The sequence below is a fragment of the Lichenostomus cassidix genome, chromosome 2 (assembly GCF_008360975.1).
Source record: "Lichenostomus cassidix isolate B80296 chromosome 2, HeHo_3.0, whole genome shotgun sequence".
Lineage (NCBI taxonomy): Eukaryota > Metazoa > Chordata > Aves > Passeriformes > Meliphagidae > Lichenostomus > Lichenostomus cassidix.
In genome coordinates, this window is record NC_139482.1 from 17,916,658 (window position 1) to 17,928,793 (window position 12,136).

At 45.1% G+C, this 12,136-nt stretch overlaps 1 non-coding gene across 1 annotated transcript; it reads left to right on the forward strand.

Moving 5' to 3' along the window:
• Window positions 1–3,776: 3,776 nt before the first annotated feature.
• Window positions 3,777–3,850, forward strand: TRNAN-GUU (transfer RNA asparagine (anticodon GUU)). The gene has a single exon. It is a non-coding gene; the product is annotated as a tRNA-Asn (tRNA).
• Window positions 3,851–12,136: the final 8,286 nt, after the last annotated feature.

Genomic DNA, 12,136 nt, shown 5'->3' on the forward strand with positions numbered 1-12,136 from the left:
GTCACTCAGAACAGATTCATTGCAGGGGATGGCAAAGTAAATTTCCCCTTAAAGTATGTCAGTTGAGAACTGAAGATCAATTCTGAATGCAGCCCTCTCTGCTTGGTTTGGGGTTTGTTTTTGTTTGGTTTGGTTTTGTTGCTGTTGTTGGTTTTGGGGTTTTGGTGCTTTTATCCACAATTGCAGGCTGTATTTCAAATTACTGATAGTAGTAATGGCTGCTCTAATTCTGTCACAACTCACTGTGAAACAGCTTTTTGTCTCTCCTGAACATAAATACAACTATATGTTTTTTGATCCAGAACCAGGCAGCCTATGCCATTTCCTTTTGGTAAACATGGAGGTTGGGAGTATGGTTGACTCTTAGTTTACCCAACAGTCTGCAGTTGACAATAACCCAAGATTTCCAGATTTTCTCACCTAGTCATCTTTTGCGTGACTTGCATCAGAAGAGAAGCCAGACCTGACTGAACTAGACAGTTCAGTAAAGTACTATTGTTTAGTCTTGTTCTTTGCTTTAAGGGTAAGTTGATCAGATTTGGAGGGATGTCCTTTCAGTTGTAACACTTTTCTGATTTTATTAGCAGACTCAAGAATAGAAGTTTTTAGTTGATAAAGTCTTTAAAGAAATGTAAGCCATCTTTGTATTTGAAAAGCAGCAAATTTGTATACAAACAACTAAAAAAAAAAAGCAATCTAAGTGTATTTTATTGGAAGAATAAAAGAACAGAAGTCTTGCATCTGGTCAAGAAAAAACTGTCAATACCTGCTTCATCCAACCTTTTGAATCCTTCTTCAGGAATAATACTTTCCATGGTTTGATGCTTGCAGCTCCATAAAGAAAAACCTTTTGTGATGGAAATCTTATTATCTGCCTGTAATAATTCTAATAGCAATGTTGAATTTCATTATCTGTCCATTTATCTTAATGTCCCAGTTCTTGTAAGGACTAGAATCATATGTTTCTGAGGAAAACACTAGAAATCTTTGAATGGTAAGCTAGAGATTTTTGTTACAAAGTAAACCATCAGAAAAATATTTGGGCAGAAACTGAGCAACTGTTGCAAAATTTTTTTGCGACTATGAATTGTTGTAGTTTGGGCTGAGTTGTAACTTGAGAGCTGATACATTGCTGACCAAAAATGACACAGGATAATAAATAAAGTCAGTGGATATGCTTGTTGGGGGAAAATGGTCCTTTCCCATGAGAAATTGTAGAAACAGGGTCATTAATGACTAATTCTGTGATATAAATGGAAAGATTCTTTTGTTTCTCCTATATCCTGTTGAATTGATTTCAGGAATTGTTCCGGGTGAAAAACTAGATTTGTTTTTCTGAACAGCAGATGAATATATGATATGTTTATAAATCTCATAAACAAAACCAGCTTCACCCTCTGTCCCACAGTAACTTTCTCTGACATTTAAGAACCAAAGACTGTATCTGAAGAAGGTCACAGATGTCAAAGCAATGAACATTTAAGCTCCCAGATTTAAGGATAAAAAAAATTACTACCTAAAATATAAATTATTTCACATTATATAGTATTATATTTTAGTATATTAATATGTAATATATTGTTATACATTTATGTTTTAATAAAATCTAGAGCACAATATGATTCATAATTAGTGAATGCAATAATGGTATTTCAATTATATACACTAGATATTGCAAAGAACTAAGCACTTCCAGATACAATCCACGAGAAACAGCATATCAATGAACAGAGCTGTCCAGGAGTAAAGAACAAAACACTGATAGGAAGAATGATTATTCTGAAGCAGCAGCCCTTTCTGGTTTCTGAATGCCTAAACACTACTTGGGCTCTTCCTTTCTACTGAAGATACAGTCAGAAACCTTCTCCCAAGGGTAGATAGTGAATCTTTTCCATTTGCAGAGCAGTGCTAGATAAGGTTGCCCTCTGGTACAATGTCTCACTGGTTTGTGCTTCGACAGTCAAACAAGTCATCCATGTTTGGATCTTTTGCTGATCTGTGGGTTTCAAGCTTGAAGGGGTAATACTCACAGTTGTGTTTGTTCTTTTAATTTTCTTTTTTACCTTGTGTGACTTTAAATGCCAGACTCTGAGATTCAGTGAGGAAGATTGTTGAGAAGAAAGGTGCCAAGTGACTGTGTAGCCTCACCTGGAGCACTCCTCTCACTGTCCAAGTGCATTGAGTAGGCAGCCTTGGATGTCTAACACAGGTCAGACAGCTCAGAGATAGAGCTTGTGCTCAGTGTTAGCACAGCAAAGATCCTTTTTAGATCTGGCCTCTAGACACAGTTTGAAAATAGCCTACATTCATTAAAAACCATGTGAATATTCACGTGTATAAAGTAAAACATTTCAGGGCCCAAAATCCACACCCGATCTACAGGTCTATGGATCTATGGGTTAGGCCTTTAGTCAGACCAAAATCTTGCTTGTTCCCCTAAACACACATTGGCTAAGGTCCTGTGAATAAAGTCACAGAGCTGTTTGCTTGTCCTCCTGCACAGAGAAAACAGAAGTGGTCCAGCCTGTGAACTGATTCTTCTGACTCTGAGAACAGCAGATATCTGGGCTGGAAAATATGCAGCAGCATGCATAGTGGCCCAAAAAGCAATATTTAAAATAATTATCTTAATTACTCTTCAGGGCTGGCATATCTTGTCTTTGTCTTCCAGGTTTTAAAATGTGTTGTAAGTACCAGTAAGTAAATATCAGAAAGGTACCAAAAATACACAGTAAAAGAAAATTGAGCCACCCTGAGATAACGCTGGCATTTATGTAGGTCTTTTCAAAGTATTGGAAAAACTGGAAAGGCTGAGCTGTGATCAGTAAATGGTCAGTCTAAAGTTGTTCACTGGGATGAGGAATGAATTCAGACTGTTGATGAGCAAAGGCTTGTGAAAAATTCGAGACTCCCTGGTTTCAGGAGTGAGCTGAGACTTCTTGACAGTGGATGGACAGAGACCAGAAGGCAACCAGTGCTGCTTGGAAAGCAGTCAGTGCCAGTCCTGGTGTTGTGGGTGCCATGTGCCTGCTTGACTCCAAGGGCTTTTAATGGGCAAAAGAACCACCAGGCAGAGCTTCAGGGAGACATAGGGACAGCATGAAGCAAACAATATTGTAAGACTTCAAACAGGTTCAAAAATTATCAGTCTGTGAAAGCAAAGGGGAAACATTTGGCCAGGTTTGGATGTGAAACTTTATACTTGGAGAGCCATAGGTATAGATTTACTGTAAGGTTCTCTGAGAAGAAGATTTTGATAAAATAACAAATAGGAACGTTAGCTTTTCTTCACGGTTGTTTCCAGTACTTAGAACAGTAAATACATTTAATCTACACACACAGAGGACTGCTGCCTGTTTTAGACAGTCTGACTGTTCCCTGCAGTCATCTAAAATTACCTTCCTTATATATCAATAGGGCAATCTTGCCATGATATTTGTAAATTATATTTTGGGTTGCATGTGTAACTCATCAATTAACAGCATCCAAGAAGAAGCAATTTTAAGTCTGATTGGTGAATTTATTCCCTAAAATAAAGAGCATTGCTGCAAACAGTGATTTTGAGAATTAGTCTTTCCTATTAGGTAGGAGAAGAAAATCCGCCTTTCTCTGTTTCCTCGGTGGTTTTGTGGCGTGCGGCGAGGCTCGCGGTGTAGCATCCCGGGCTCGCACCGGCGTGTCCGTGGCGGCTGACAGTGGCCAGCACCGCGGCTCGGAGGCGGTGGAGAGGCCGTGCCGCAGTACTTGGGTAGCAGGGCGGAGGCGGGTGCAGTGGAGTCTCTGTGGCGCAATCGGTTAGCGCGTTCGGCTGTTAACCGAAAGGTTGGTGGTTCGAGCCCACCCAGGGACGGGCTCCGTTTTTGGGCCCGGCGCCGCCCCCGCCGCCGGCCGTCGTTTTGTGCGTGTGCGCCGGGGGAGGATGTGAGATTAGCGCCGGCGGCCCTGCAGGCGCCGCGTGTTGCCGGACAGGGGGGCCCCCGGCGGGGAGCGCAGCGCGGCGGCCCCAGCTGCGGCGGGGCCCGCCCTGAGCACCGAGCCCTGAGCACTGAGCCCTGAGCACCGCCGCGGAGCGCCTGCCCTGCCCACGGCGCCCCAGCTCCCGCGGGGCCACAGGGCCGTGCCCTGCCGCTCCCGGGCCAGGGGTGCGGGACACCCGAGAGCTGCTCCTGCTGGCCCGCGGAGATGGGGTCCCTGTGAGCGGCCCCCCAGCGCCGCCGGCTGCAGCGGCCGGCTCGGTCCTGAGGCTGGCGGGGACCCGAGTGCCCGAGAGTTTCTGCACCCCCTGCTCCCGCGGCGGGAGGTGCGAAGGAAAATACGGTCTTCGAGCTGCTCCGGGATAACGAGAGATGCTGCCAGGCGATGGGGGTTTGCTCCGGGAGGCGTTTACGGGCGCTCCGGCACTCGAGCGATCGCCAGCGGACAGTCCGGGTGGGAGCCGAGCCTCGGGGACAAACGCCGCTTGCGAGGAGGATTATGTGATCGCTGCCGAGTGCGACTGCGGCCGGCACGGTGCTACTGCCCAGAGCGGCGGCCCCGTCTCTCCGCGGCGGACGAAGCCCGCGCAGGCGGGTGAAGCGAGGCGGGGCACGGCAGCCTGGCGGCAGAGCCGGCTGCGGGGCTCCCGCCGCGTCCAGGGCTCCGGCGGGCAGGAGCGGAACGCCGGGGTGCCCTGCGAGTCCCTCTCCGCCCGGGGCGGGACGCGCTCCAGGCCCGTTCCCTGCTGGCAGGCGGCGCGGCCGCTCCGGGCTCGCCCTGCCCGCACGAAGCCGCTTTGCATAAATGAATGTTAAAAGCAATTACGCTGGGAGCTTCGCCTAAACGTGTCAATTAGAAGTTGGCACCTTCGCCGTATCCGAGCCCGAGAGCCGATTGCAACGAGCGCTCCGGTCGCGTGAAATTCGGCTGCCTTCCAGCCCGACCTCTGCCAGCACTGAGAGGATCTATTTACAGTTTAGAGAAAACAGGACCCGTATTTAAAATGCCCCTTCCCCAGCGAAGCTGTATTTCACAGATCTTTCTGTTCAACCCGCCTGGTTTGAATAAGGGATACAACCCTCTTAAAGGTCAGGCTGAGCCATTGATTTACCATCGATGACAAGATACGGCCCTCGCTAGCCAAGAGAGCACAGAAAATACATGTATTTAGAAACACTGAAAAATCTTTTGAAACTAGTAAACCTTAAATCGTTGACGTGGTAGCATATATTTTTTCTCGTCATCCACATCTTTTTCATTTCCATAAAACATTTTGAAAAACTGGCAGCCGTGTGCTGAGCATCAGGGGAGGTGTAGCTCTCTGCAGGACCCACCTATCACCGTTAGCCACACTTAACCCGTAAATATTTCCTGCTGACAGGGAGATTTTTATTTTAACTCAAGTGGTTCAGGTAAATTCCCTCCTCGATATTCCTACTCTGTTTGCAGTGCAGGATGAATTCAGCCAGGTAGCACTGCATCCACCGCAGCCAGAAAAGCCTCACAGGGGATGAAATCTAAAAACCTGCATTTGCCAGGGCTTGGACTGTCGCGCTAGCAGGCAGGCATCAAGAGCTTACCGGAACCAACAACAACAAAAAATTGGTCTTGTCAGTCTGAAGCAGCAGTGGCTGGAAATGCAGTAACGATTTAGAAACTAAAACTAGCTGGTAGTTCATGAGGAAGGACAGGCGTTTCTGCTCCCACAAAGCAAGTCTTGCTCTCCTTAGCAAGTCACAGATGCGCTTCATAGGGCTGGTTGTTGCTGACCACGGCGTTTGTTAACACTCCTTCCAGTTGCTGCACGTCGCTGTGCAAACGTGCGCCGTCAAACCTGTTAAAATAGGTGCAGGGTGTGAGCATCCACAGCGCGATCCTGCGACACGTGTACAGGAGGAGGCTCTTCCAAAGGCACATCGTGGGCTCGGTAATACAAAGCGACGTTTAGGCAGTGCTTGATAAACTCATTTTGTACAAGTGGAAAGCTCGTGCATGGGAAGTGCCTCATCCCATCTGCTCACTAACAAATTACAATTAAGGTTGTGGAGAACGGGAAACCCGATAGATTTTGGATACTAGATAGGGAATCGAAGCTTTCTTTGTATGAAGTAAAATTTTTTCAGGGGTCAGTGAAGCTTTCAGTTCTCAGCCATGAAAAAAGCTTCTCGTAGCTGTGTAATGTACCCAGACAAACCAGCCGGTTCTTGCCTTAATCCATTTATCTATATGCAGTCTAGGATAAACGCTCTTCTAAACGTAATGGGGGACTGCATCGTCTGATGCTTTTAGGAAAAAGACGTGACATATTCGAAGTGACCTTTAACAAACACCGAGATAAATTCGGGAGTAAATATTTCCAACCGATATTCCAACCAATTTCTAAGGCATCTGGGGAAGACTCGCTGTCGAGGTGTTCGGGAGAACCCAGAACCAGCGGACAGCCTGTTGTCTCAACCTGGCATCCCCAGCGCCTGGATAAGCCCCAGCAACCCGCACCGCGCCGCGGCTCTTTGTTCGCGCGGCGATGGGACGGGGACGCGGGGCTGGGGGCTGCCGGTGGCTCGGGCTGGGGACAGAGGGGACAGCTCAGCCGCGGTGCCCCGCCTCGGGCAGCACCCGGGGGCTCCGCACTCGGCGGAGGGGGAGCCGCCGCCGGCCGCCCGCAGCCCGGCCCTGCGGGATGGAGGACTCGAGGGAGCCCGGCGCTCCCCGCGGGTGCGGGTCCCGGTCCCGCTCCCCTCCCCGCCGCGTCCAGCGGAGCCCTGGGGGATGGGGAGGACACGGCTGTCCGAGCTGCTGGAGACCCCGGCCCGAGCCGACCCCCGCCGCTGCTCGGGACACTCACGAGCACGGGGACACGCGGGGACAAAAGAATACTCTTCCCCCGCCACGGGAAGCCCCAGGGGGAGGTGGGCTGCGCGTGGGAGCGGGGGGGATCCGCGCCGCCCCCGCCCCTCGCTGGGGCTTCCCGCTGCCTCCTGCCAGCGGGCGGGGCCGCTCCGAGCCGGGGGTCCCCGGCAGCCGCCGGCGGCAGCGGGACCGCGGCCCCGCCACCCCCCCGGGCCCCGCGGCCGCCCCGCCCCGCAGCTGCTCAGTCGCCGCCCGGCAGGGACGCGGGGCCGCGCGGAAGTCCAGGTGCGGGGCGCGGGTCACGCCGCCCCCGCCGAGCCGCCGCGCTCCGGGCGCTGCCCCGGCCCTGCCTCCCGGCCGCGGGGCGAGCGGGGCTCGGCCGGGGGTGTCCCGGGGCGGGGGAGCATCCTCGGCGGAGAGCGGCCGTGCGGGAGCGGCGTCCAGGCGGAGCGGCGGCCGGAGCGCTGCGCCGTGTCCGGGCTGCCAGCGAGGCCGTTGTGAAGCAACTCCCTTTGAACTTTGGCCAATATTTAATGACTTGGGAGGCAGATAAGATGGGGAATAAAATATTCATGGTCTCAATAAAGACGGGGACCCGGAGTATTGGGAAGATGAAAAACTGTACAGCTCGCAGAAAGGGTGCAGAAAACAGCCATCTTGAATATTTTAATCTCTGGCAAGTGTTTCTTTGGAACAAAATGGATGTTGGAGGGAAACAGCATAGTTAACATTACTGTAGCCTTCCATTTCTAACACCATCCCTCTCGCAGAATTCAGCTGGCACGAAGCAGGGAGACTGGAAGGAACGCCACAGCCTTTCATCCACCTACAATGGCAATAAATAATCATAATCTGAATACTGTGGTCTGGAAATTTAGTACCTCTCTAAGTGATGGTGCTTTTTTTTACCCGCGATTTATATCGATTTGTTTTCATCGACATAAGTCACATGTAATGCTGCAAAAACACTCTTAGAGCTCATGCAACATAAAGAAACAATTGGTCTGTGTTCAGCCAGAACACATAGGTAAAGATTTTTTATTTTTTATGATACCGTACGTTGTTACCATCACCAAAGTCAAAGGAGGTATTCCTACCAATTACCCTGGAAATTGAATCAGGCCCTGGGTTCAGAGTTTGTTGTGTATTCATGATATGAACCAATTATTCTAAGGATTCATTGTTTGGCCATAAAAATCACTCTAGGCTGAAATTAGGCTTAAAAAGTCCCCAGGATTTTTTTCCCCACTTCTACTAAAACGGGTTTAACAGCTGTCTTTATTTTTTCTTTCCTTTTCCCCCCACCTCAATCTGATGGTGAAAACAAATACAACATGCTGATTTCAGATGCTTTTTGTTTTCATGTAACTGCAAAATAGCTTTTCCCTTCCCTCTTTCATCCTTTTTTTTTTCCCCCGAAGAATTGCAAGGCTGTTAATATGGTTAGGCCTTCACAAATTTTAATTTTTTTTGTTGGTGTTTTTTTGGTGGGATTTCTTTTTATTATTTTACAGAGGAACAACCGGCTGAAGTGGGGGGTGTGGTGAGAGCAGAGACAATAAGTCAGTGGTTCAGCTCCACAGGCTCAGAAAGGCTCCTTCCCCGGGATTATTTATTTATTTCTTTTCTCGTTGATGTTTGCTTACTTTGGATCCACTTCTTCACAGATAAGCGCAGCAGAAACAACGCACTTAAAAAAACCCAAAAAAACCCAAAACAAAGACAGCTAAAAAAATATAATGCAGGGATGGCTGGAGAGCATTGTCTGAAGATTAAAGAATAGGATTTTGAGACAGAACTGCTTGATTTTATTCACTTACTGATTTCTTTAATGTCAATTTGGGCAGCAGTTCTAATCCTAGTTGTTGAGGATAATCTTCCTGTTGAGAACTGTATTTTTCTTATTAAAGTTTCTAATTTTTCAAGGAAATTCTGAGATACTCCACATGCAGTTCCTGATTATTTCAACATCTTCATACAGCTTTCCTTTCTGTATCTGAGCATTTTTGCTTTAATTTCTCAGTTCCATACTCTCCCCATGGACTGATACATAAAAATATATTTTGCATCGCTTTCATAGACATCCTGAAGTTTGTACAGCATTTCTTGAGACTATTTGAATCAAAAGGCACTATGAAATCAAGCAGCTTCCTAGTTATTTTTTTTATAATTGTACCACAGAGGAATCTCCAAAGAATAAAATTTGTGAAAAGCAGAGTGAGCAAAATTACTAAAATGCAAACGACAAGCTCCATCAAAGGCTAAAATTACAAACTTGCACTTGTGAGAAAAAAATGCATAGACTAGAAAAAATAAACTAGAAAAGCAGGTATTGTCTTCTTAATGGGCAGGTCTTGTTCTAAAAATGAAAGTGACACTCAGCTCAAATTTTTAATACTGTCTAAGAAACAGGAAGATTTCAACTAGATTGAGTAATACCGGGGATTGCTATAGGGCCCAGAGAGGAAAGCTGTGTCACATTTGCTGAAAGCTTAAGGAACTGCATTTAAATGTCATGGAAATCTGATTTATGGGAAAGGTTTGTGGGGTTCCAGGGAGGAAACAGGGTGTGAAGAAGGACCAAGGAGATATAACACTGTATTTTGTGCCACAGATTTGAAGGACAAAGAAATTTTGTCAAAATTAATTGAATAAATAAATTTATTTGTAGATTAAAAATCATAAATCAATAAAATATAAATTAATTTAAAATTATTTTTATGATTACTCAAAATATATATTTTGCCCCAAAGAAATGTACTCACAAGAAGAGAAATACCAGTATAATATTTTCCTGTAAAGAATATGACTTTGATTCATGAAGTTCATTTGCCCTAATATACTTAAAACATTGTTACATAAGATAGGCTAGGATTATTTTTCTCTGTAAAGTATTGTATTCCTTTGTCATCATCATTGCTTTGTTGACAAAACCTGAGAGCTAAATTGCACCTTCATAATTAAACAGACAGGGAAAGGTGTGGGAATACTTCCATCTACACCTTCCAGAAAAGTAAGGAATATCTGTGAATTTCCAAATAACTGAGGCCAAGGGCCTGGTGATTTTATTCTGTCTGGACAGGATATTCTGGTTATTTTATTTTCTCGTTGCATCATTGACATATCAGGCTCTGCAAGCAACCATTAAGTGTTTGCTACAACAGTGCATATATTGATAAGGAATAATTGGTTTAACAAACTGAGAGTTGTTTGTAAATACTTCTGCTTAAAAATCAGTGCCACTGAATCCCTTGTACTGTTTAAAATATGATTGTAAAGCAGTGAAGTAAAATGGCAGGATTACAGTGATAATTTTTGGTCTCCTTTTCACTTTACAGATGCTCTGCAAACGTTTCTGGTTTTGTGAGACAGATGTGTTCTTCAGATCATGTTGCTAAATATTTCCTCTTCTATAGTTCAATTGAAAATAGGCAGTGACAAGCAGTTACTCAAAATTAAGATCTTCAGTTTAATATGAGGATATACTTGATCTGATTTTTTTTTCTTAGGTGACATAAATATTCTGAAATTCAAAAATTAACTTTGCAGATGCTCTCCATAATTTGCTTAGCCTCAGCAGAGTGAAAGTGATGCAGAAAAGGTCTGTGCCATGCCATACACTATTTTTGGTACTCTTGGGCCTCACAGGGTTGCCAGCCCTGAAGTACTTCCAGTATAAATGAGAGATAAAACTTGTAATTAATGATGTGCAAAGTTTTGGGTTTAGACAAATATTTGCAAAAATGTTTTATTCGTTTTCCTTTAATATTTAGCAATGGATTCTGGGTTTGACCTGGTCTAACTTAAAATGAAGGGGAAAAAAAAAAAAAGAAAGAACGTTTCCTCTTTTGTTTTCCTTTGGGCAGCACAGGTCTGGTCACACCAAAGGTGGAGTTTCCCCAAAGCTGGCAGGGCTGTGGCTGTCCTTGACTTTTCTTGTATGAATAGTTCACTCTCAGCTTGTAACTTGTTCTATCACGTTGTCCAGATCTTGAAAAAAAAGGCTTTTCTTTATGCCTAACCTAACTATTCCCTTTTTCCCAGTCCTAAGATGCAGCACTTGCTTTTACTGCTGTCACATACTTTTAAAATCACAGATATGCTGGCTGGAAAGGTAATAATTAGGAGTTTATTGTGGAAGGAAGATAAGATTATCTGCACTAAAGATTTATTATTAGAAAATGAATAGCCTCATTTTCAAGATTTAAGAGACTTGTACAAATTACCTGCTGGACGGTTTTTTAGTTTCTAGTTCACATTAGTGCTGAAAGAATTGTTTGGGGCCTATTACCCAGCTTTTGGAAAGTATTCTTGTGGTGGAAAAATTTGTAAAGGATTTGGAAATGAGGACTCATCTGGCTAGTAGATGTTCATAAAAATCTTAATGACTTCAGCAGCCTGAGGCCGTTGAGGCTGGGCTGGGCTTGGATGGGAACTGCAGGACTGGCTTACTGGAGGGTCCCCTCCCTACATGTGTGGTGGTGATAAGGCAAGGGCTGAAAAAAGGCTTTGAAATCTTTGAGTGTATCTGTGGCTGGACTGACACCATCTCTTTTAAAAATGATTCTGTATTATAAATCGCAGGAAAAAAGATAGTAGCTCTAATGCATAGGACAGTTTGGAAACTTGTGCATAAAACTATTCAGGTTTTCCTACAAAGGCACTTTGCAGTTTTATACATGCCATTTTCTTGCTTTAGTTTGCAGCTTTATGTAAAGAGTATATTCCTCTGAATGGAAAGTGTTTTCAATTTAGTTTGTGTTGCTTTAGAAGGCTTTTTAAGCTAAAATCACAATGTATTTGACTTAACAGTGGTGATACTGTTATACACGGAAAAGCCGCTTTCCAGCATTTCTAGAGGCTTTTACATACTTCAGTAATTTTACTGTTATTCAGACATCTGTGTGCTTTTAACTCAAAGGCAATGCTGTTGATCTTAGGGGTAACTTGACATTGGTGTTAATATGCAAGGGAGAAATCTACTTTATGGTCAGCCTGGCAGCTGGCTTTAAAAGTGGAATAATACAAACCCAGTATTGGTTCATTAAAAAGAAAAACAACACACCTTCACATTCACTTCTAGGCTGGTCTATGTGTACTGAGCACATGATACTGCAGCTGGGGCATTTGGAGCTGTTGGCAGTTGGGGATCATCTCTGAAATCCATGCTAAATTTTCACTGAGCATATTTAAACCTGTTTCTCTGTAAGAAAATGTTGTCTTTTTCTCCCAGGGCTGAATGGGATGGCCCTCAGGGTGAGAAGTATTTTGGTGCTCCTGCTAAGAAAAAGAAAAGGTGTGTTTTAGAAAA